This window comes from Vicugna pacos, chromosome 4 (assembly GCF_048564905.1).
Source record: "Vicugna pacos chromosome 4, VicPac4, whole genome shotgun sequence".
NCBI classification, from domain to species: Eukaryota; Metazoa; Chordata; class Mammalia; order Artiodactyla; family Camelidae; genus Vicugna; species Vicugna pacos.
In genome coordinates, this window is record NC_132990.1 from 9844233 (window position 1) to 9869947 (window position 25715).

General features: G+C 42.5%; 1 long non-coding RNA gene across 1 annotated transcript in view; it reads left to right on the plus strand.

The window, feature by feature from the left end:
- Positions 1 to 25715, plus strand: part of LOC116279973 (uncharacterized) — a 183998-nt gene that overhangs the window by 114502 nt on the left and 43781 nt on the right. Inside the window, exons 9-13 of the long non-coding RNA XR_012071877.1 lie at positions 2761 to 3070; positions 4371 to 5666; positions 8311 to 8576; positions 8761 to 8990; positions 11737 to 11879. This is a non-coding gene — a long non-coding RNA (uncharacterized lncRNA). The remainder of the gene's footprint in view (positions 1 to 2760; positions 3071 to 4370; positions 5667 to 8310; positions 8577 to 8760; positions 8991 to 11736; positions 11880 to 25715) is intronic.

Here is a 25715-nt window from a genome sequence, read left to right on the forward strand (position 1 = left end):
AAAAAGTGGCAATACCCCAAACTGCCTACGAATTCCCAGCGTCACCTTGTGCTGTGGGGCTTGGTCACTCGGGGTCCTCTTGAACAGAAGTCCTGGCCATTTCCACTCCCTGATACGTTAGCAACGTGAACTTTCAGTCCCTTTGCTCTTTGTTTTTATGTCTCAAGTTATTCTCTATTTCAAACCCCAACTTCCTTGCTGGCAGAGGATTTAATCTCGATTACTTTCAGGTAAAGGAGTTCATTTCAGGTTTTTACTTGAGTCAATCTAGGATTTTGTCCCCCCTGATCCCACCCCCAAGCCCAGAGGTGGCATCTAAGATCCAGGGGCCTTACACAGGTAGCCTCTGAGCATCAGGGGCAAAAGGGTCAGGCCCCTGGTTGTTGGCACTTTCCACACTGGTGTCCACTGAGATGTACACAACTTCTTGTGCTCAGGCACGGCTGTCCTGCCGCACCGGCATCTACTGAAGCACCAGGCTCCTAACTGGCCTCCAGCCACGTGATCCTCTCCGCTTCCACTGTGCTGTCCCTGCATCAGGACAGTAATATCTCTTTGGATTGGCTTCTCTTTTCCCCAGTGAGATTTCCCCACCCTCCTCTCGGCCACAGGGAAGCGTTATTGCTCCCACAATTTTCCAAACAGTGGCAACCCCAGTGGGGATAGTATTTTAGGTATTCTCTGCTTCAACTCCACCTGCAACCACCTCTGCCCAGCTCCTGCCACGCCGTGGTGGGGCAGGACATTCTGTGAGGCTCACACCACTCAAGGCCAGTTGGGATACAGGGCAGAGACCTCTCCTCCTCTCCGGTCTCCACTCTGGTTTGGGGGTTCTACTATTTCTTCATTTAGAGCAAGTCTTGTGGGAGTGGGAGTCTTCTCAGAGCCGAAGGACCCGCTTCAGAGACCATCACCAGCCTCTTCTCGCTTGCTTCCCTTTTAACTCTTTCTTCTAACCTCAGGCATCAGGGCAACTGGTTCTGCAAGTGTCCTTCCTAGGGGATCATGGCCAACGCCAACCTCCCCCTTGGCAGTGGTGGCCAGTGAGTGAAAGGGGAAGGAGTCACAGATTAGAATTACAACCGCTGTCTCTCAGGGTTGCTAAAAGTCAGAGGTTGTAATTCAAAAAATTATCCTGTCCCAGTAAAATAATTTAAACACTCGAGGCAGTGACAGCAAGTACTTTTCTACTGCGTACCGCGTGCTGGGCGCAAGGAGCCGCTCACGTAACGACTCATTTGCTTCTCACGCATCCTGTTTATTCCTCAGGTATGATATTATTATTCATTATTAATCTCCCTTTTACCAGTGAGGAAACTGGGGCAACAAGATGCTAGTTTATTTGAACTCTGTGAGATCAAGCCGGTAGCAGCTGATGGAGTTGGGAGGCCAGTCCAGGCCTTCTGTGCTCCCCGGCCACCTCATACACGAGTAGTGGTTCAGTCTTCCTTTAGGCTGGGGCTGGGGCTGCTTCCACTTCCGTGGTGTCCTGGAGGTTGGGGGCGGAAGAGAATGACTGAGCTGCCTTTGAAACTCATGCTTGCTCATCGCCCCGGCGTTCCTCCTCTTTTCACCAACAGGTTGGTCCCACGTCCTCAGTTGTGGAGTCTCTTCTCTACTCACACTGTCCAATCTGGTAAAAAAAAAAAAAAAAGAAGAAGAATGCCCTGGAACGTGCCAGTGAAGGAGTGTGTGTGTGTGTGTGTGTGTGTGTGTGTGGTGGGGAGTCCCAGGCAGATGAGCCCCACTCTTGAGACCCACAGGAAGTGTCTATCTCATGAGTTTGTGTTCTACGTAATGCACTGAACACACTGTGGTAGCTCAAGGATGCAGACTGAAGCTGGCAGTTTCGTTCTTTAAAAAAAAAAATAAACATTATGAACAAAAACACTGTCAAAATCTTTTCTCTGCACCTATCAGAATTTGCAGGAGGCAAGCACACACAATGACTGTATGTGACACTCCTCTTGTACAAGTTTCTCCTCCACTTTCTCTCCAGGAACCCAACAAAATTCTCTTTTGCCCATAGTATTTAAAACAGAGAAATTGGTGTTGACATTTTGCAATATGGCATGACAACTGGTGAATATGGGAAGTAATGATGTAATGGAATTGAGCAAAACTGCTGAAATTCTTTTTTCTCCCCCTTGGAATTCAGCCAACGTTTTGTTTTCTGTGATTCTGCAGAAACAACGTGAAACAAAATTGAACTTTCTCATCAGTTGGGGAAATTGCAACTTATGTTTATCTTGTTGTGTGGCATACGAAATATTTTCTCATGGCTTGAGATTAGAAGGGAATCAGAAGTTTTGGCTGTTTATTGGAATTCTTGAAAAAAACTCTCAGATTGTAGGGAAAACAAGCAGTAAGTAACAGCCATTAGGAAATCACGTAGAGGGACGTTCCCAGAAAGTGAAAGATGTGGGAAGCTGGGTGGGTATCAGTAACAGAGAGATTGGAGCCCACACAGCAACGGTGGTAATAAGGCTGGGAAAATAATGCGCCCCAAACACTCCCCATGTTTTCAGAGAGGTGGAGTGATCTGAGCACGGAGAACATGTGTGAGAAGCTTGTTAACTCCAGTGCTACCTGCCAGTACTGGAGCTAGTCCAGTTTTGATGTCCTGCTCAGCCCCACTGCCAGCACCTCCAAGACACTTAGGAGCTTTGTCTTAATGGCCCCAATTCTCCCCTTCTCTCGGCCCCCATCCCTGACCGAAACCTCTGACTAAGCCAGACCCGTGCTTTCTTGTCTCTCCAGGAAGGGAGCAGCTGGAACCATCCTACCCTCCCCCACCCCACTTTGGACCCAGCTTCTAAACCTCGGATCACTTGAACACCCTCAGGGTCCACCTGGAGAGGAAAGCCCCCCAGAGAGCTAGACTCTGGCCTGTCCTTCCTGGTGTACTGGTCCCACAGCCGCGGACCTGGAAATAGGAGAAGGACCAAGTACTCCAAAGGTGTTTGTCCAAGACGCAGTGGCTTAGCGAAGGACGGTCTTCTCATTGAGCTGAGAGCCGGGCGCCCCAGAGAGTCCACGGCAAGGTCCTCAGGAACTGGAAGAGGAACAGGTTTGAGAATCTGGCTGATCCCGAGGGGGTCCTTGGTGGGAGTCTTTTGTTGATCTGATCACCAAGAAAAGTTTCAGTCATATTCAAGTTCATGCATCGTCAGTGCCCAGATACAGGCGGGAGGTCTTAAACTAGGATGCATGAAACCTCTGAACTTGCACACGAAGTTTTATGTCTGTATAAGCCTTTTCCAGAAAAGAGAATCAATATCTTCCACTAGATTCTTAAAGCATCTGCAATAACCCCCAACCCGACTGTCACCAGAGACCTAAAGAGATCATAGAATATCCCCCAACTTTAATCTTACAGACTTTTAATGTTTTTAAATTGAGATATAGTTGACATATAGCATTAGTAGAATTTTGAGCTGAAAGGAATCTTGGGTGGTATTTAGTTCATTTTTGCTTTTTAAAAATTTTTTCTGGTGTAAAAATTTGAGTCTGATAAACACAAAATGTTTTATAAATATTGTAGTCCTATAGGCCTTTTTCTTCCAAAAATGCCTTCCAGATGGATCCTGGAAAATGCATCATGGTGACCTAGAGTCGGGCTGTGGGTGGTGGGACGATCATCCGCCCATTTGTGCCGGAAGGATGGATGAGGGGGTGGCAGGCACACTCCTGTCCTCTGGTTTATCTTCACATCTCACTCATAGCACAAAGATGGGACTTTGTGGTTTAGAACCCAAAGCTTCTCCAGTTCAGGGGGGACTGATGAGATTCACTCTTATTAGAAGAATCTGGCATAGTCCCTCTAAATAACTTTGTGATTTTCATGGCCCAATCTTCCCCAGAACATTTATTTACATATTTATTTCTTTTACTTCTCTGCTTAAAGCAGCTCACAGATACATAATTCATACGATTATAGTTGGGGAAAAAAATCTCATTTGTTCAACACAAATATTGAAAAGAGAAATCAGCTTGACACCTGGCACCCTTCACTGCAGCTGGGTTCACTCTTCCCAAGGCCAATGTTTTCATCTGGTGAATGGAAGTTCTTTATGAAGAGCAGGGTAAGAAAACCACAGAATTCTAATTTCCACATGAGATTTCTCTGAAGTGAGATGGGAAGAAAGAGAATAGTCAGTTGATTCTTTTAATAGTTAGGTCAGAAAGCTGGCCTTCTTACTAAGCAGTAGAGGAGAAAGAACTTGGCAACAGCGGCTGTAAGGGCAAGGGTTGGGGGAGAATTACGGATGACTCCCAGGCTTCTGACTTGGTAACTGGGGCACACAGGAGGAAGAGCTTCTGAGAGAAACAAATGAGAGCCATTTTGGATACGTTGTGTTTTGATCCAGGTGGAGAATTTGGTGTGCAGTTTGAGATGAGAGTCTGAAGCTCCAAGGGGAGGCTTGGGCTGGAGACACGATTTGCAAGTCGTCAGAATACCTACAGCCTACACACCTGCAGGAAATTACAGAAGGGGGGTTCAACAGGAAAGCAGACAATGATGTCAAACATCTCAGGGCAGTCAAGTAAGAAAGAACCAACTGCCCACTGGCTTTAACAATGAGGAGGTCATTGACAGCTTTCGGATAAGCGGTTTCTGTGGATCTGCAATGGCAGAAGCCAAATCATATTTGTTGCAAGGTTGGATGGACAGCAAGATGTGGCAAAGCTGAATGGAGATGACTCCAGAAGTCTGGATAAAAAGAAATAAAGACAACAACAGAGTGATAGCTCAAGGAGGCTGCAGGATGGTGGGAGTTTTGTTTATTGTTTTTAGGTCTGAAGAGACTTGAACATGATTAAGTGATAATGAGAAGAAACCAGTAGTAGTGAAAAGCTGAAGAAACAGAAGAACAAATGTATCATTCACAGGACAAATTTCTGGTTGGAAATAGGAAAGAGTAAATCAAGAGCACTTTGGTGATTCTGGTCTTGAAGCAACCATCCTCCAAGACACCAGGGAAGGAAGGATATATTTGTGAGTGGAGGGCAGGGAACTGAGGGAGCTCATACCTCGTCATCTCAATTTTATCAGTTAAAGAAAGTGAGGCTACTTGAGGTGGGCTGGGGAGTATGAGAAAAGTGACAAAAGTTTGAAGCTACCCTGGAGAAGAGGGTTTTCCGACTAATGAAACTGGCAAGGTTGGCTAGAAGCACTGGAGGTCCAGTTGAGACTGGAAATCCTAAATGCCTAGTAGCCCCATTCCACCCCACTGTGTTTCTTTCTCTTAATGCTTGGCTGCAAGCATGCAGAGCTGGAAAAGACAGATCAATTTGGGTTAATTCAGGGTTGGGAATTTATAAGATGGGGATAATAGCAGGACAAAAGGATGAGGAGGCTGGGTTTTCTAGGTAGAAAGTAGGTGAAGGGATGCATCATGGGATCTGGGCAGAAGGGGGAAAGATAAAGCAGGAAAGGACTGACGCGAAGCGAAAAACTGAGATAAAATACTCAAGTTGATGAAGATCTTGTGAAGTCAAAGAACAGGCAGGGTCAGAGAAGGGCTGGAAAGGCGGTCTGGAAAGACAAAGCATGATCAAGAGACTGCCTACGCTCAGACATGTTTCCCAAAACACTTTACCTCTGTTTCCGCATTGTGCTGTGAAATTGAAAAGTGCATCACAAATGAAAACATGAATGTCTGGTGAGTTGTTTGTTACTTTGTATTAACTTTGCCCTTGGCTCTCTTCCCTATGATAATCTAGTTCTCTTTTCACTGACAGAGGAAAATGTGGACCAGGTTTTAAGAGTATTATTTCTCTAACTTTGTAGAGTATAATTTTCTCTAATGATTTCTCTAACTCTTAGTGTTGACCATTTTATATGTATATGTGTATTATTACTATTTCATTTGTATTTTAAATGTATAATCTTGGGAGGGAAACCAGTGTTTTCTCTTTCAGCCAGCACCTGTTATAGGGATAAGCAGGACTTCAATAATCTGCTTTCTCCGGCTTTGTCGTTCCCCTAAATTTAAGTTGGTTATAAGAAAAATGATAGGTTATATAAACCTCAAGAGGACAGATCACATCAATAGAGCCCACATGACAAGGGACTAATGGTAACAAAGTGGACCCATGGGATGATGGAGGATGTCAGGGAGGCTGTGCACACCGTTGTGACCTAGATTGGAGCCGAACCTAAAAGCTAGTTAGGTAGGCACCGTTTAGATGGGCGTTGCGTGTAAATAAGGTGTGGGTCACCTCCACTCCATCTAAGGCTGCTTCCGTTGTGCTTTTGGAAGCGATGTTAAGAATTAAGCAGGTGTATAATTTGAACATAGTTCAGTAGGAACACAAATACTTCATTTGTTATGCCTCATTTTGCTAAATACGTATTTAGCAAGCACACAGATGAGGTTGAAAAAGCAATTTCGGGCAACGGATTAGAATCCCATTTGCAGAGCAAGTTAACCTAAGAAATTTTGTTAGTCAGTAGAACTAAGGTGCTTCCCAAGAACCGTGTTCAATTGTTTTATAACTGGACAGAATAAAGATGGAGTTGACACATGTGTATCGGCCACCAGGATCTACCAAAAAAAAAATAGCAGAAGAAAGAAAATGAGCAAGGATTTATCACTGGGTCTCCACACACAGGGTGCTCAGACCAGCTGGCAAGAAGATTCTTGTCCCTTTGTCAAGTATATTCCTGCAAGATTGAAAATAGGGAGCGTGTCTGGTCCATAGTAGGTGCTTAGTTAAGAGGCAGGTCTGTTCTCATTGCCTTCCCTTTGGTGGAGGTTGTATTGCTGGTCCCCACATCTCAAGGCATTAACATTGTCTAATTCCCGTGCTCTCAGTCCATGCTCATCAAGCCACCTGCTAATGGTAATTTGCCTTCCTGTGTAGACTTTTCTAAAAAAGAGCAACTCCCCAGCATGCTGACTTAAATATTCCAGTTCGCTTAGCAGTTTTATCTTTCCTTGCAATTCACGAAATAATATTTCACTTTATTTACCAGTCTCATGAGATGGCTAATTAGAGTAAGTTGCTGTCCCTGATTCTGATGAATTTGGGAAGAAAAATGTAAAATTTTCCACCTTTAAAGATGATGAGCAGGTCTGGCTTCCACAGAAACACTGCGTTTCAGAGAGATCCCGTGTGATCTACTGTGAACCTCTCTCTTTGACATTTTTTTTCTGTTTTAACAAATGCCATGTATACCTTCTCAAATCATTAGGTTTCAGTGCCCAGAATTCCACTAACTTGCCTGTAACTGAAGTAGCCTTGACCACGGTAAGGGGTCTTGTGTGGAGGCAGTGGGACTGAAACTTTGGTCTCAGCTGGAATGCTTGTGAAAATGCATATTGCAGGCTGCCCCCTAGAGATGAGTCTGCATTTTTAGCATAACTGATTCTGATACACGTAGTCAACAGACCCCACTTTGAGAAACGGCTTTAGATGGGGGCGCTAGCTCTCTTATGGCCATGGGCTCTAGCAAGGGATATTTTCTGTTCTGAGAGCCATGGGTTCCTCCTTCTAACCAGAGTGAAGTCTGATGCACCCAGAGGAAAGGAAGTGGGGGGAAGTAAAGCCAGTGTGGAATAACAGCAGAGAGGAATAAATGGTGGTGACCTGGGAAAGGAGCTGGAAGACTCTTTTCTGGAACCCCAGCTGTTTGCCTGAGCCCAGTTCGGGTCATGGAGTGAGAGAGTTTGTCTGCCTAACAGGTTGGACTTGTTTAAAGGGATGTTTTCCTTTCATCTGGCAAAGGCTCCTTTGGCAAAAGGCAGATAGTAATCACGATAGCATGCAGTGTTGTAAATGTGTATGTGGCACTAAGTCTACTTTCTCTTGTCCTAGCAGCCGACAGTATTGGAATTCTCCAAATTCAGTGCCAGAAGTCTTTATTTACTGGCATTTGGCAATCTTATCCAGAGAATCATAGAGTGCTAGAGCCAGGGCTAATTCGCAGAGCACGGTGGAACCCCATGTTAAAGATGCAGAAGTTGAAGCGGAGGGAAGACGAGTGATTCACCAGGTCCCACAGCCTCGTGGAGGAGGAGCTGGGACAAGAAGAGGGTCTCCTGACCCCAGTGCAGAGGCTCCTGCTGCCTGCTCCCAAACCACCACCAGGAGACAGCACCTGCTGAATCAGCGCAGATGACTTAGAGATAGGGTGGCCTGATAGCTGTTTGGGAGTATTTTATCATCTGGGTAGCAGACGCTGTGAGATGCTTTGCATTTCGATTTCATCCACTTAACTCTACATAAATCCTCGCTGCTTTAAGCAACCCACTTTTGGGGATGATTTTTCTTTCTTTCTTTCTTTCTTTTTTTTTAAACCAGTAATCCTTCTAAGTCAGCATTCCTCCTAAACTAAGAGCAATCGCCATCTAGTGGCTTGAAGATCACGGTAAAATTTCCCACAAAAGCTTTGTATGTAGGCCAAAGGAACCAGGGAGTTTTTAACCACCTGGAAGAGAACCTGCTGGATCTTCACGTCCAACACCCTCATGTTACAACTGAGAAAAATGAGGCTCCGGAGAAGGAAGCAACGTGCTGAAGGCCTCACAGGAGATCAGTGGAGCCAGGAGTGCCCTTGACCACACGGAGTAAGTACATGGCATGAGCACTCTCTAGTCCCACCATCTTGCAGAAGGACAGGGGCTTCGGGAAGGCAGGGAGGTGTTGAGAGCCTGGCCCAGTGCCTGACATACGTAGTGCCCCCATGTACGTGTAATGGGTGAGTGGGTCCTCCAGACTCAAGTCGCCAGCCTCCATTGCTTTTCTCCACAGTGCCATCAAGCCAAAGCAGTTCTCCCCACGGAAGATCTCCATCAACATGGTCGATGGCTGGACGGACACCTGCTTTTGTCGAATGGACTGAACAGTGTGCTGTCTGCCCCACCTTCAGCCACACGACTCTGCATCCTGTCTGGCTGAGCATCTCTTGCCCAGGATACTTTTGTGTTCAGAGTGAGTCTCCCAACAGGCAGCACATCTAAGTGTCTTCTGCGAGAATTGAGGTGAGCACTCAGGGCCTCGCCCCTTCTATTTATAACGTGCATCCCAGCGAGAGTGTTGGGGCCGAGTTCAGAACGCAGCAGACCTACAGGAAGAGGCCCGCGCAGGCGGGCTCCATGGGGGGTGGGAACGGGCCAGGGCTTGGAAGGCTGCAGATGGCGAGGGTGCCAGGGTGACAGACGGTGGGTGGCAATTTTCTTTGTACTCCAAATAAGCTGAGGATTTTCTTTTTTCCACTGAAATTGCCTAGAAGAAAATGGGGACAGGAAGAGTGGCAGGCGGAGGCAGCCCCTGTGGGGAAGATTTCTTATCCTGGGGTCCATGGATGGGCTTCCAAAGGGGATGAGTTCTGAAGCCTCTGGATTCACACAGATTTTGTGTCTGTGTACATTTTTTGGGGGACAGAAGTCTCTCTCTTTTATTTGCTTCTCAAAGGAGTCCATGACCCCCAGTACGTCAAGATCAAGGTGTAAGGATCAAATCTATCCCCAAACTGTTCCAAAATGAACCACTTTTTATCTCATTCTGGAAGATTCAACCATAGTTGTTATTCTCTCTTACCACCCTTCTCGCCCACACCTGATGTTATTTTAATTTGTTTTGTGGGGTTTTTTTGGGGGGGAGTAATTAGGTTTATTTATTTATTTAATGGAAGTACTGGGCATTGAACCCAGGACCTCATGCATGCTAGGCATGCACTCTACCACTGAGCTGTACCCTCCCACTCATTTTTAAAAGGATGTGTGCACATAGAAAACAATTGTATGAGTTAAATCCTTTGCTCTTTTTTAATGGGTACATATCTAAGTCCCAAACTGAGGCATCCAGAAAATACACATTTCTTTTACTTTTCTAAAATGGAGATTAATTTCTATTTTGAGTCCCTGTTCCATCTTGTGGCAGAGACTTAATCTCTGTGTTTGAGATTTTCTATTTCTCTCTCTGCCCCAGGGGATTGTGTCTCAATTCTGGGGGTGCTTACTTAGGACCGAGGTGCCTAACTAGGACCAAAGAGTTGGGTGTGATAGGCGGCATCTGTCCTCTGTGTCATTTGTCCACAAAGTCATCTGCTGAGATGCACCCTTCATCCCACTGAGTCCTTGCCATGGGACCACCCGTGTCACCCCTGAGCTGTCTATCTTCTGGTTCTGGCCCTGGCAGACCTCCCTGCAATCTTCACAAGGAATCCCTGGGGCTGTGCATGGCTCGGCTTACTCGGGGTAAGGCTCTGGGGTCTTGCTTCTTTCCAGGACACTTTGATCCAGGACAAAGGGTGCTTCGGACCTCTCTTTGAGGTCTAAAGTTGTGAAATCCTCCAATCCGTTTTCAAGAAGAATTTTTGGAAATTTTTACTTTATGCAAACCTTCCTGATTTTCAATGTTGGAAACTTATTTTGGAAAACAAAAATCATTGTACATCAAACAAACAAACAAAATCTGTGGCCCAACTTTGCCCCAAGGGCCACCACTTTGCAGCCTCTGCCCTAAAGTCTTAGACTCATGGAAACCACAGCAGGGATGATGCCCTTTCTTCTGCTTTTGGATGTTTCGCTTCTGTCCCATGGCAATAAGCACAGGATGGTCCACCTACTGAAACAGGAGAGAAGGGTGAGAGAAAGGGGAGGAATCTGGTGGCAAACCATCAGTTCATGTTTCAAAAGTGTTATCCTTCTATACCTTGATATTGAGCTTTTAAAGATAGATTCTATATTTTTAAAAAATAAACTTTTAGATCCAGGAAAAGAGGCCTGCGATTGCGCAATATATTTTTAGTACAGTAATCCTGCCCAGCAAATGCTTTCAGTGGAATTATAGAGCTCTATATTGGGTCTCTTCAATGATTGTTTAATCCAGTTCCTGAAGCTGGATTAAATAAATGAGATAACTGAAGCCTAGAAGTAAGTGACTTGGCCGTGGTCACCTGGCAAGTCACTGCCGGCCAGACTCACAGCCTCTGGCTCCCAGCTATTTCTGTCTAGCGCCTCCTCCCAGACAAGCCCGGGGCCCAGGCACTGCAGTCTGCTTGGGGTGGGAGGAGGGTGTGGCACGGGAGTCGGGGTGGTGCTGGCAGGCAGCACTTAACCTCGAGGAGGGAAGACCCAAGAGGCGATGGCCCCAGGAGAAGTCAAGGCAAAGGGGACCAACAGCCAGAGGCAGTAATCATGGAAAGGGGCTCAGGAGAGACGGAGAATGCCTGGACAAGTGGTAGGTCAGAAACCAGGAAGTCAAGCTACGCAGAAATTTGCAAGCAGCAGGCAGGACCAAGACCCTTCACGCAACACTGGGCTTTCTGTAGGGGCCTGAGCCTCTGGGTAGGTGGGTGGAAGGGACCATCAATGGCATCAAGGCAACGGGGACACTTTAAACTGTGGTTAGGAAGTGCCTCAAAGGTCCATGTTTTCCTGAGAGATCTTTCTCAAAACATAACTTCCAGTTAGATTACTCCCCTTCTTAACACTGTCCAAGGGCTTCCTGTTGCCTTTGGGATAAAGTTCTAAGTCATTATGTTACCAGCTTCTTTATAACCATGTCCCCCATGTACATTTCTAGTATTTTTCAACACCATTACCCAATCTTTTAATGCCCTAGCCCAGTGGTTTTCCAACACTATTGTGACTTGGACTGAAGGTGCATCAGAATTGTCTAGTGGGCTTGAAAACACAGATTTCTGGATCCCCATCCTGGAGGTTCTAATTCAGCATATCTGGGGTGGGTCCTGAAATTTTGTTATTTTTTCCGTGTTCCCAGGTGATGCTGAGCGTATGGGCACCATACTCTGAAAACTACTGTTCCAGCCACGTGCTCGATTGTTCTGTGGGCCGGCAGCAGCAGCAGCTGGGGGCTAGTCAGAAGCACAGGTTCCCAGGCCCACACCAGCCCTACTGATTCAGGTAACTCATAGGACATTAACATTTGAGAAGTACTGTTCTAGCCTAATACTTCCCAATCCTGGCTGTACCTTAGAATCACCTGGAGAGCTTTGAAATTTTAATTTTAAAATTTCATGCAGGCTCCACTCCAGCCCTAAAGATTCTGATTTAATCAAGCTGGTGGTTGGGTCAAGGAATCTGTAGTTTTAATAGCTCTCCAGGTGATCTACATATGCAGCAGGATGGAGAATGATTGCCTTGGCCACATGGGACCACCACGGCGCTTTAAACTTAATGCAGCCGCACCCCTGTTGTTATTCTGCACCTGCTCTCCCCTCAGCCTGCAGCAAAACTTTTCCTTCTTCAAAACCCATGCTACCAAACCTCCTCTGGGAAGAGGTCCCTTCAGTTTTCCCCAGCAGAGTTAACTGCTCCCCTCTTTGGGGTCTGCTTTTTGTGCACCGTGTTGTAGGCAGATCACATTGAGTTGTAATCATGTATTTTTATGGCTCTTTCTCTCACTAGGGAAAACTAAGCTGTGAATATCTTTGGGGTGGGGAACCTGGTTTATTTACTTTTTAAATCTGTGGAGCCTAGTTTTTGTACAGTTGGTTCTCTATATCTGGTTCTCTGTAGCTCTGTGGGTGACTGAATGCACAAATGAGTTGTCAAGCTTGGAGAACCAAGTAAGCATCCTTCAGACGTTCTCAGTCCCCTAATCATCTCTGCCAGAAAATTACCCCCAACCCTGCCAACTCTTTACCATCCACCCGAAGGAAACAGAAGAAAGAAAACATGCAAACAACAAACAGCCCAGAACAGATGTGTGCACAATGTACAAGTCTTGGCTGTCTCAGAAGAAATGTTTGGGAACAGATTGTAAGATCCGTAAGGGCAGGAATTTCTGTTGGTTTTGTTCTTTGCTGTATCCCCAGTGCCTGGCACAGGGCCTGGCATCTAGAAAGGACTAGATGGAATGAGAGAATGTTGAATACGTGGTGATTGTAAGACAGTTTTCTTTTCTCCTCCTCCTTTCTCATTTTTTTTATTGTAGTATGGTCAGTTTACAACACTGTGTCAATTTCTGGTGCATAGCATAATGTTTCAGTCATACATACACATATATATTCCTTTTCATAATAGGTTACTACAAGACATCGAATATAGTTGCCTGTGCTGTACAGTAGAAACTTGTTGTTTATCTATTTTATATATAGTAGTTAGTATCTGCAAATCTCAAACTCCCATTTTATCCCTTCCTACCCTTTCTCTCCCCAGGTAACCGTAAGTTTGTTTTCTGTGAGTGTGTTTCTGTTTTGTAAATAAGTTCATTTGTGTCCTTTTTTAAAGATTCCACATATAAGTGTTATCATATGGTACTTTCTGTCTCTTTTTGGCTTATTTCACTTAGACGATCTCCATGTCCATCCATGTTGCTGCAAATGGCATTATTTTATTCTTTTTTATGGTTCAGTAGTATTCCATTATATAAATATACCACAACTTCTCTTCCTAGTCATCTGTCAATGGACATTTAGGTTTCTTCCATGTCTTGGCTATTATAAATAGTGCTGCTCTGAAAATCGGGGTGCATGTATCTTTTTTAATTTGAGTTCCATCTGGATTTATGCCCAGAAGTGTGACTTTTGGATCATGTGGTAAGTCTATTTTTAATTTTTTGAAGACTCTCCATACTGTTTTCCATAATGGCTGCACCAAACTACATTCCCACCAACAGTGTAAGAGGGTTCCTTTTTCTCCACACCCTCTCTAGCCTTTATCATTTGTGGATTTTTGAATGACGGCCTGGTGTGAGGTGATTCCTCATTGTAGTTTTGATTTGTATTTCTCTGATTATTAGTGATATTGAGCATTTTTTCATGTGCCTATTGGCCATTTGTATGTATTTACTGGAGAATTGCTTGTTTAGGTCTTCTGCCCATTTTTGGATTGGGTTGTTTGTTTTTTTGTTATTAAGTTGTATGAGCTGTTTATACGTGAGGGAAATTAAGCCCTTGTCAGTCTCATCTTTTGCAAATATTTTCTCCCATTCCATCGGCTGTCTTATTTTATTTATGGTTTCCTTTGCTATGCAAAAGCTTGTAAGTTTATTAGGTCCCATTTTTTAACTTTGGCTTTTATTTCTATTGCCTGGGTAGACTGCCCTAGGAGAATATTGCTAAGATTCACATCAAAAAATGTTTTGCCTATGTTTTCTTTTAGGAGGCTTAAAGTGTCTTGTCTTATGTTTAAGTCTTTAAGCCATTTTGAGTTTATTTTTGTGTGTGGTATGAGGGAGTGTTCTAATTTGATTTACATATGGCTGTCCAGGTTTCCCAGCACCACTTGCTGAAGAGACTCTTTTCTCCATTGTATATTCTTGCCTCCTTTGTTGAAGATTAATTGGCCATAAGTCTGTGGGTTTATTTCTGTGTTCTTTCTCATTTACCATTCACTCCAGTCACTCCAGGCTCTGTTTTTTGTTTGTTTGTGGGTTTTTTGGTATAATTTAATACAATAAAATGCACAGATTTTAGTATTTAGTTCAATGTGTTTGGGCAACTGTTATGTAAATATCATTCAAAACAGGATGTAAAACATTTCTGTCTCCTAGAAAGTTCCCTTATGCTCCTTTTCCTGTCAACTGTTCCCTCTCCCCACCACAACTTTTGGTCTTCTGTCACTATACTTTGGTTTTTCCTGTTCTGGAACTTTGTATAAATGGAATCACACATATGCATTTGATGTTCATAAGGATCACCCACACTGTTGCAGGTGTCAGTAGTGTGTTCTTTGCTGCTGCTGAGGAGTATTCCGTTGAATGAACATGTCACAATTCCTCCATTCTTCTGTGAATGGAGATGTGAATTGTTTCCAGTCTGGGGTGGAGGAGAGCTGCTATAAACATTCTTCTGTAATTCTCTTCATGGCCATATATATTTTTTAAATTTCTGCTGGGTAAATACCTATGAGTAGAATGGTAGGGTTATAGGGTAAATGTGTATTTCCCTTTCTAACATTTCTTCAAAGTGGGCGTACCACCTTATACTCCCACCAGCAGTGTGTGGGAGTTTTGGTTATTCCAACTCCTCACCGGCATTTGATGTTACAGTCCTTACTTTTGCTTTTCTTCTGTGTGAAGTGGGTTTAATTTGCCTTTTCCTGATGACTAACGATGTCGAACACTTTCCACATGCTTGTTTGGCCTTGAGTCTATCTCTGTTTTTGAAGCGTCTGTTCAGATCTGTTGCCTGTTTTTCATTGGCCTGTTCATCTTTTTGTTGTCGATTTGTAGGAGTTCTTAATGTAGTTTGAGTAGGAATCCTTTGCCAAATACACTTTTGCATAAGGCTCTGGTCTTAATATCACTTGGTTCTACTCACCCAGAGGCACTAAGCATTAGAGGCATTTTCTGGTTCTTGTCAGGAAATTGTAAGATGTAACATGCTCTATTTACTATAATCACTTATTTTTATTGTTGAAATAACAACGGAATGTAGATTTTGCTTTCTGTTGTAGCTTTCCATTCACTGGCTCTTGCTCCTTAAAGAAAGCTTACTTAATCTCTCTGAACCTCGATTTTCTGATCTACAAACCTGGCAGTGATGCCCACTTTCCAGACCGTTTCGGGGATTAGATATGATTATGTGTGTGAGAGGAATTGTTGCTGACTCTTGTTCTCGGCAGAGATTAGCGCTGAGTAGCGCCCACCTAAGAGACTCTGTATGTTAGGAACTATGCTTTTTTTGTGGTGCCAGGGAGAGTTCTTCCCAGATGTTGAACAACTAGTATTAGTCTTTCCAAGATGGTATTTCTTGCCTTGTTTTTTTAAAAAGATAGTAAATCCCAAACTTCAAACTTCACAGTGGAGAGAATATTATAATGCACCCCAGCCTCACGGTTCACAGCCAGTGGTGTTTCATCTGTATCCACCCACACTAACACCTCCTCTACAGCTTGTTTTGAAGCAAATCCCAGACGTGATATAATTCCATCATATGTGTTTCAGTATCTATTTCTAAAAGATAAGGACTCCTTAAAAACACATACACACAGCCAAAATATCATTATCACACCTTAAAACTTAAATGATTCCTTAGTAGTTCTTTTTTAAATGATGCGTTTGAATGATTTTTGTCTGAATTTTGATCATCACTGAGAGAAGACAAGGTAGCTTCCTTTTATCCTTATGGGCTCTCCCCCCACCATTTACTTATTTATTTGGTTTTTAAAATTGAAGTACAGTTCATTTACAATGTTGTGTTAGTTTCTGATATACAGCATAGTGATTCAGTTATACATACACATTTTTTTCATTATAGGTTATTGTAAGCTATCGAATACAGTTTCCTGTGGTATACAGTAAGACCTTGTTGTTTGTCTATTTTGTACATAGTAGTTAGCATCTACTAATCCCAAACTCCTAATCTCTCCCCCTCCTTTTCCCTTTGGTAACCATAGTTTCTTTTCTATGTCTGGGGGTCTGTTTCTATTTTGTAAATAAGTTCATTTGTGTCATTTTTTTAGATTCCACATATAAGTGATATCATAAGATATGTCTTTCTCTGTCTGACTTAGTTCACTTAGTATGACAATCTCCAGGTCCATCCATGTTGCTGCAAATGGCATTATTTTATTCTTTTTATGGCTGAGTAGTATTCCATTGTGTCTATATACCAAATCTTCTTTATCCAGTCATCTGTTGATGGATATTTGGGTTGTTTCCATGTCTTGGCTATTGTAAATAGTGCTGCTGTGAACATTGGGGTGCATGTGTCTTTTTGAATTATATTTTCTCTGGAAATATGCCCAGGAGTGAGATTGCTGGATCACATGTTAAGTCTATTTTTCAGGTTTTTTTTTTTTTAAGGAATCTCCATACTATTTCCCATAATGGCTGCACCAAACTATATTCCCACCAACAGTGTAGAAGGGTTTCCTTTTCTCCACACCCTCTCCAGCATTTATCATTTGTGGATTTTTAAATTATGGCCGTTCTGACTGGTGTGAGGTGATTCCTCACTGTAGTTTTGATTTGCACATCTCTGATAATTAGTGCTATTGAGCATTTTTTCATGTGTCTAGGCTGTTTTGAATGCTGTGCTTTATCCCAAGACATTATCACCAGGATCTCCCTTTAAAGACATTCTGGGTTTGGAAATTTGCTGAGCTTGGCCACAGAATTTGCAGGCAAAATGTGAATCAACCTCCTGTAATATTCTAAGTGCTACTTAGAGATACACTAGTCTTTCAGACTGACTGAATATAATATAGTCATAAGACCCAAACTTTCATTATCTATCCTCACCCCAATACACACACACACACACAGACGCAGACACACACACACACACACAGGCACACAGAAGCGCCCGAGTTACACTGAGCTGTTATACACGGAGCATCACTTGGTAAACCAGGGCTCTGCGCTATGTTCTGCCCTTAAGAACTCAGGAGCACTTCTTGCCCCGTAGGCTGAATCAGCACCAGCTTTGACTGTCCCTTGATAACTGCTTGTCTTGCTAAATCACCTACAGAGAATGACAGAATTTCGGAGCTGGAAGGGATCTGAGAGATCATTTGGTTTAACCTCATATGTTTGATGGATGAGGAGGCTGAAATCCAGAGGTATGTCACTTGCCCAAAGTAACACAGTGCATTAGTTGCTGACTAAGAGCATCGGCTGGTGCCCCAATTTCTGGTCACCTGCGTTTTCTGTTTACCTTATGACCAGCTCTAGCGTCTGCTTTATGCTGGATCTTAAATTACTTCACATAGGAATGGCAAGTCATTCTCTGTTCCTTATGACCAAAAAGGACTGCAAAAGAAAGTTATAGTCCTTAAAAATCAACCCCTTTAGGTCAAAAGTGAGGTTTGAGTGTGTTGAAATGCATTGGTCTCAGCTTGAAAAAACAGGCAGTGATTTTTTTTTTTTTGCTATTCAACTAAAAGCATTAGCCTCCATTAAAGTTTTTCACACAACCAAATTATTTTTTAGATTTAGAACTTCACAAAGAAACAAACCAAAACAATGTCTCAACCAAGCTGATTTATTCACGGTGCCGCAGATACACTTCATATCTGTAGAACATTCTCTCCTCCCTGCTCCACAGTGTTCATCCTGGCTGATCTCTGTGCAGTCACATCCTACGTGTTCTTCCAAATCTAGTTCAGTTTCTTCCTCTTTAAATGTCCTCTTGACCACATGCCCTGCCTTAAATAATTTCTTCTTTTTCTTAACTTTTGAAATATTTATTAGAAAATTTAATAATTGAACATTCATTTTATTGTGTTTTAGGAAAACAGATTACTAGCCTATCAGACTCATGATTTCACAGTTATTTTTTAAAAGGTGACTCAATAAAAGTTGTATCAGTTCATTATTGCTGCAGAACAAACTAATCCAACACAATGGCTTAAAAGAAGGGTGTTTTACTGAGCTCAAGATTCTATGGGTTGGTAATTTGGGCTGGATTCAGTTGGACTGAAGTCAGCTGGGTTCCTTCGTGTGTCTGTGGTCAGATGTAGGTTGGCTAAATGGTCGGGCCTCTGGGGATTGCTGGCTGTCAGCTGGAGCCCCTTCTCCTCCACGTGGTCCGTCACCCCCCATTAGGCTTGCCAGGATTTTCCTGTGGTGGAGCCAGGGGTCCAAGAGATACAGCAGAAGCATGCAAAGCCTCTTGAGGACACTGAGAACTAGCACACCATCATTTCTGCTGCATTTTATTGGGTCAAGCAAGTCCCAAGGCTAGTCCCTCCCTCTCAGGGGGAGGAGATACACAGTCACATTGTAAGGGGCAAGGATGCAGCAAGGGGAGATGACCTAGGGATACGTTGAAGTTGATTTACTCCAACAGTTTATTTAAAGAAGAGTACAGATAGTAGGAAACTATGGTAAAGACTGTGAAGTTGTTACCCAAGTGACTGAGTACAGATCAATGCAATTCATCCATCTGACACTGAGTGGTTTACTGTCCGTAACTCTTCTGGTGTGACCGCCCTGTGGCACGAGCTGCGAGTGCAGCTGGAGGAAGGCATGTGCTACGTCTTGATCTTTTCTACTTAGATTTGTAGATTTCTAGCCCCATCTAAGGCCTCCCTTCAGATGTCAGGATTGGAGTGTGTCTGGGGGTCGGGGAGGGAGTGTGATGAGGTGGAGGAAGACCCCTAAGGGCATTTCACGTGTGCTGTTTTCCTCCATGACCCTCAGGCCGCGGACACAGTGGAGGTGGAAACTCCATCACTCCCAGTGTACCTGGACACCAGTGTCGCCATCTCGGTGTTGCACTGCTAGTTTGGGGGCAGGTGTTTGACATTTTGTTCAAGTTATTCTGACTTAGCCATTGTGCTATATGCACTTTGAAGCCAGGAACATTTTACTGGGGCATAGACTACAGGAACTAAAATTTCAGTTTAAAAAAATCGGTAATATGAGAATGGACATTTTCACCCTGTCCTTGAGCCCTGCCTCAGAGTTGAAATGAGGAGGTGGGGGTGTAGTCAAAAGCCATGGTAAGTGGTTGTTAAAGAGCCAGGAGGCTAACCTGGGCTTCAGGCTGAAATGCTAAAATTAAATTAGAATACATTTTAAATATGGTTCCTATTAACTCAGAGTTCCGTAAGCAACTCCTTACATAACTAGAAAAATGCAAATTGACCCACTCTTGCTAAGGGAGATGGCATAACCCAGTTGAACCTAAAAATGAAGGAAGGAAGGAAGGAAGGGAGGGAGGGAGGAATGCAGGAAGGGAGAAAGGAAGGAAGGAGAAGAGACGAGAAAAGAAAAAAGCTCCTTACAGAGAAGATACTGACCTGGCAAGTACTGTCACAAAGAGTCACTGCAAGTTACTGCGCAATGAGAGACCATTACTCACTGCGCAATGAGAGACCACAATAATCCTAAGAACATCCAGTCCATAGTCCCCTTGTGACAGTCGCTGTAGTTACCAAAATGCTGTTTAAACACAGTGTATTCCTTCCTCAGGGCTGCTGTAACAAACTATCACAAGCTGACTGGTTTAAAACAGCAAAAATGTATTGTCTCACAGCCCTGGACACTACAAGGACTGAAATTAGGGTGTCAGCAGGGCCTCACCCCCCCCTAAAACCTGGAGGGTAAGGATTCTCCTTGGTCTCTTCCAGCTTCCAGTAGCGCCAGACGTCCCTTGGTGTCTGGCTGCAGCACGGCAGTCCTCCAGCATCCTCCGTGTCTGCTCACATCGTCTTCCCTCTGGGCGTCTCTTTCTATGTCCAAATCTGCCTTTTTTTATGTGGATAACAGTCATGTTGGATCAAGGCCCAGTCTAATGACCTGTTTTTACTCCACTATCTCTGAAAAGACCCTATTTCCAAATAAGGTCACATTCTGTGGTAGTGGAACTTAGGACGTCAGCATATCTTTCTGGGAGGACACAGTTCAACCAGGACACATGGCATGGTGCTATTTATCTGAAACAAGTAATTTGTTTTATTATCTAAATTGCAAACTTGCCTTGAAAATGTATACATTTTAAGGATGTCTCTCAAGTTGCTGGTTCCAAACTGCCACAAGGAAAATCTATAGAAAGAAAAAAAAAGAATGACCCAAAAATTAGGAAATATTTTGCCATCAGAAAACTGAAAAGGCAAGTTTTCAAACGTATTTTGAACAACTGCATCTTTGTTTACATTGAGTTATCCTTTATTGCTCTGAGTAGTGAAGATCAAGTGGCAAATGGCTATCTAATCACCAGCGATGGAAAAACAGTGAACTGAGGGCAATTCCAAAGACATTCAGTTGTTTTTTTTTTTTTTTGTGGTCAGTATATCTTATAAGTGCCTTGTCTTTGTAACACGCATATATCTGGAGCCCCACCTGGACCTGTCACTCTGTGATGTCACATGAATGAAAAAATACATCCCAGGGTTAGGAAAGAAAAATATAATTGGATGCACTGTATCTTTTTTTTTTTTCAGGATTTTGACAAAATGCTAAGGTGGGAGAATATCCTTAATAAATAGTAAAAGTTCTGGGAGAGCACATTCTTCTCTCTCCGTGTCTTCTCACGCAGACACAGGCGCACACACACACACGCACACGTACCCCTTGCAGTGGCTACCATGGTGAATGATTGCTCTCTATTTTCTCCCCCAAACCTTTTTAATACCAACAAACATCATTGCTCTTCCCCTCTCTCCTTCCTTTTCTTCTAGAGCCCTTTATTATAGAGCATAATGAAATCTCTCAGGTTCCTTTAGGGGTTTTTCCCCCACTGTTCCTGTTTCTCAGGTGCTGCAGAGCAAAGGAGAGCCTGGGTGCCAGGCCAGCAAGCCAAACCCATCCCCCTTAGAGGAGGACGTGGGAGAGGCTGTGAACACTCAGGCAGCAATATTTTGTCAGCTGCGGCACTTCGATATTTTTTGACGGTGTTACATTTTTAATATAAAGTAGGTAGTTATTAATATAAAGCAAGTGGTTTTATTAATAGAAGACAGTTTCGTCCCACAGCCATTACATAAACTTTGAGCTAATATTTTAGAATATCTTTCTGAGCACCCAATGACTAGCCCCCTGAGTGCACCCACGTATGAAGGTCTTGGGGAGAAGTGCGTTTGTGATCAAAGGCAGTGGGGTGTTGACGAAGAAGAACAAGGTGGAGAAGCTTGGGATTCAATGTGAAAAGACAATGATGATGAGAGGAAATATAGAAAAAAGTCAGTAAAAGCATTAAAGGCATGGCGAGTACATGGATGTTAACCTAGTTCCCTAACGCCAGGATATTAGAGCTAGGCTGAAGCTTCGAACCAAAAGGGAGGTGTAATTCCAAACAGCAATTTTACATTCAGTTTGTGTCATTTGAAGTTTTAGCCTCATGAAAAAAGGATTTGAAAGAAGTCATGAATTTCCATGAGTCCGTGTTAGTAGTACTTGATGTGCCTTCCCAAAGCTTTCCAATAAAATGCCTAAGAAAAGGTGCAAAGAAGACATCAGAAAACAGAAGACCGAATGCTGTGGTCTCGTGGGAATGTCTACTAGAGGGAATTTCTATGAACAGAAATACTGAGGAATGTGCTCCCTAGTGATAAAGTTACAAAATGGCTTTAATTGCCCCTTATTCTCTGCCCTGCTAAATCTGAGATTTACTTTACTAGGAAAACAGGTGGCTGCCCCTGTCTGCAAGGGGGCTGTTTTCTGTGATAGGCAGAGTTGTGTAAACTGTCCCACACCTGCACCATCATTGCTCCTTTTACATACTTTGGAAACCAAAACTCCAAGTGTGCAACACAGCCAGGAGTAGAGGAGAGGTCTGGGTTCACATTGCAAATATTCATTGTCTCAATCCAAAGATCCTGGGTTGGGTAAGGTGGAGTATAGGTGCCCACACATTTGTATCCATATTGCCTGAACATTCGCCTGCATTGTTTCTGTGTCCCTATTCTGAAAAAGAGAGGTGTGGAAAATACGTGAATTCTGTCATGATTATTGCTATCGAACTGATTCTCCGTGCATTTATAATTGCCCTACAATGTGAGTTCCTGGGCTCAGTCTTCAGACACTCTTTGAGTAAAGTTGATGTTAGCACGTGGCAAATTTCGTAGAGAGGAACCCTAACATAATCCCAAATTGTTGGAATTACTAAAGCATATTTTATAATTCTTGGCGTTTATGAGGTCACATTTGGTGCCTATAATCCCTGGGATGCAATTTGAGGAAGAAGAATGGAATCTAACCAAGGGCAGTGTAGAACCTTTGAAGTTGTAAATGGAAGGTTTATAATTGCAATGGGAAAAGAGTCTCTTAAAATACCTAAATTTTGCGCCACTATATTAACATTTATACATAGAATGATAATGTTTAAAGTTGATTATTTTTGTATGGTAAAGAGTAAGAAGGAAAGGAATATCTACCCTAAAACTGTTGTCTTATTTTTTTAAAGTAACATTTATTTTTCCTTTCAATTTGAAAATTCACACCTGCTTATTGTGGAGGACTTTTAAAATGATAATATTGTATTACTGTAAAATTTTTTTGGAGATTTATGTATGTATGTATGTATGTATGTATGTATGTATGTATGTTGGGGAGGTAATCAGGTTTATTTATTTATTTAATGGAGGTACTGGGGATTGAACCCAGGACCTTGTACATGTTAAGCATGTGCTCTTCAACTGAGCTATACCTTCCCCCCCGTAAATTTTTTAAAATACAGTATAATACTATAATATACCTAATATTATATAGTGATTAAAATATGCCTGACACTGTTCTAAACACTTGACATACATTAACCACTTGATTTTCATAACTCCTCAGATGGATATTATTGGTCCAATTTATAGATGGAGGAATTGAGTCATAGAGAGATTAATGTGTACATATTTATGGTCTTTTTATAATTTCTTTGTTTTTAAAGATCACTTTAATTTTTTTACAATGTTAACCTATATTTTTCTAATTATCAAAGTAAGAAATGAAATGGTATCTCTGGATTTTCTTTCATCTGTGGATAAGGAATTAGCACTCACTTCGTATTCTCACCTCCATTTCTAGTCTTTGTTAATGTAATCTGGAATTTAATGGAATTTTAAAAATATTTTATATTTTTTTCTTCTAGGATTACAATTTAACAAGCATATTCCATTTTCTAGCAAAATTTTCAATTCTTTAGATTTGTTTCCAAATGTTTCCAATGCTGTTGCCAATTTTTTTTTACACTTTTCTGTTTTTCCCCTTTGACCTTGATTCACCTCTGACTTGTGAAGATTATTGTTTCTTTGCTTGCTTTTTAAGAGGGTAAGTAAATAAAAACTTTTAGTCCCTCACAGACATGAAATTGTCTTTGATTGCCTTCACATCTATTTGAGTGAATTTTAAAAATCTGGGTTGGAGCATTTTTCTCCAAAAAACTCTCAAGATGTCACTCAGTTGTCTCCTGGCACTTGGTGCAAAACAAAAGAAGTAAGCGGGGGTGGGGGTGGGTGTGCCAGCCTGGCTTGGTTCCTTTATGTATAACATGTTTGTTTTTACTAAATACCTGTAAGGTTTTTTTCTGTACCCATGTAAAGTTCTAAAGCTTTTTCAGACTGTATCTGTGCATGTATCTTTCTTCAGTGGGAGGCAGGAAATGTACTGTTTAGGGTCTCAAGCTTGGAAATCAAGTAGCATAAATTGAATCTCACCTCTGCTCTTGAGTTGAGACCTTTGTCAAATGACCCTTTCTAAGCCTCAGTTTCCTAAACATGAAGTCGAATGAGGATACCACCTCACTGCTTAGGTTTTTGTTAGGTTTCAGTGAAACCCTGGATGTGAAGTGCACAGCATGATACCTGACCCACAGTAAGTGATTTTATTATCATTAGTCTCATCTGGAACATGGTTCACCCTTTCAGTCTTTGTACTAACACAAAAGTCAAAAGAGACTTGCAGGAATCGTAGATCTTATTCCTCATCAAATTTTCCTAATAATTCCATGGATAGAGGCAATCATCAGGTAGAAACAAAGAATCTTCTCCTGGAGGAAGCTGAAGCTTGCATAAGTTGGCCAGAATGTCCCCTTTTAATACATTGGGTTTTGGTTTTGGCTTTGGGTTTATATTAACCGATGCATTTTGAACAATGTATGTGGAAATCTTAGTCACAAATAGAGCCATTTCGGTTTTGAAGTACCATTTCATTTATATTCTATCGATTACACAGACAGGAAAATGCTCACATGACACACCTTATTCTCCAGTCAGCCATGCTACTTAAATGCAGGCATTCTGGGTCTATTCACAATTAGCAACCTAAACAGACCAGGCATATCTGGATGAAAACGTAGATGGAGACTCCTCAGGAAAAATTCCATCAGCATATTTACAATGAGGTCTGACTGAGGTCATGTACACCCCTCAGAGAAGGAATCAATCCTTTCCTTCCTAACCTGCATATTCCAGTGTTTTTCAACTCAGAAAATTTTTCCTAAAATTTCTTTGATTACTGCTTCTGTCTCAAGTTTTCTTACTACTTCTTGTTTGTTTGTTTTTATGTTTTTTTAAATGGCAGGAGGTACTTAGGTTTCTTTCTTTCCTTCTTCTTCCTTCCTTCCTTTCTTTCACAGAAGTACTGGGAATTGAACCCAGGACCTTGTACATGGTAGGTGTGGAATGTACCACTGAGCTGTACTCTCCCCCTGAAGTTTTCTTACTTCTTTGGAAGGGACATCAGTAATTCTCCTGTCCAATTCTCTTTCTTTGTCTTCTATATCTATCATTTTTAAAATCGCATTTTCTTTTCCCTCATATTTTTCATAGTGTGAATTTTATCTCTAAATGTAGGTTTAAATTCTAGTATTATTTGGGTTCACATCTTTTCTTAACTCACTCATCTCCATTTTCATCTCATCCTGTTTTCTGCCATCTTATACAGTTCTCCTCCTACAGTTTTTCCTATGAGGAGTCATTTTCTTATAGGCTGCTAAAAATGCCAATTGGATTTCTAGAATTTTCTTTTTCTGAATCTTGGATTATGGTCAGAGGTTTCTTCTTCCTCGAAGTATCCATTTCCCTCTTCCTTGTTCTACAGGATTTTTAAAATAAGCTTTATGCTTTTTTCCCTGCTAACTTACACTTGAATAAGAGCTATTTCTGCACTGATGATTACCAACAGATATGGCAAATGGATGGTCTTTGGTCTCATTCTTTGTCCCCTTGAATCTGGTTGCATTCAATTTTCAGAAGGCAGAATCCAGCACTCTCTCACTGTCCTTTGCTCCAGTCCACTGAGATGCTATAGGCTCCTACCCCTACTGCCAGACTCTCTGCTAACTAAACAGATGATATCATGAAAATCTATAACTTCCTGTATACCTGTTTCCCAGGCTTACCTTTCTCCAGCTC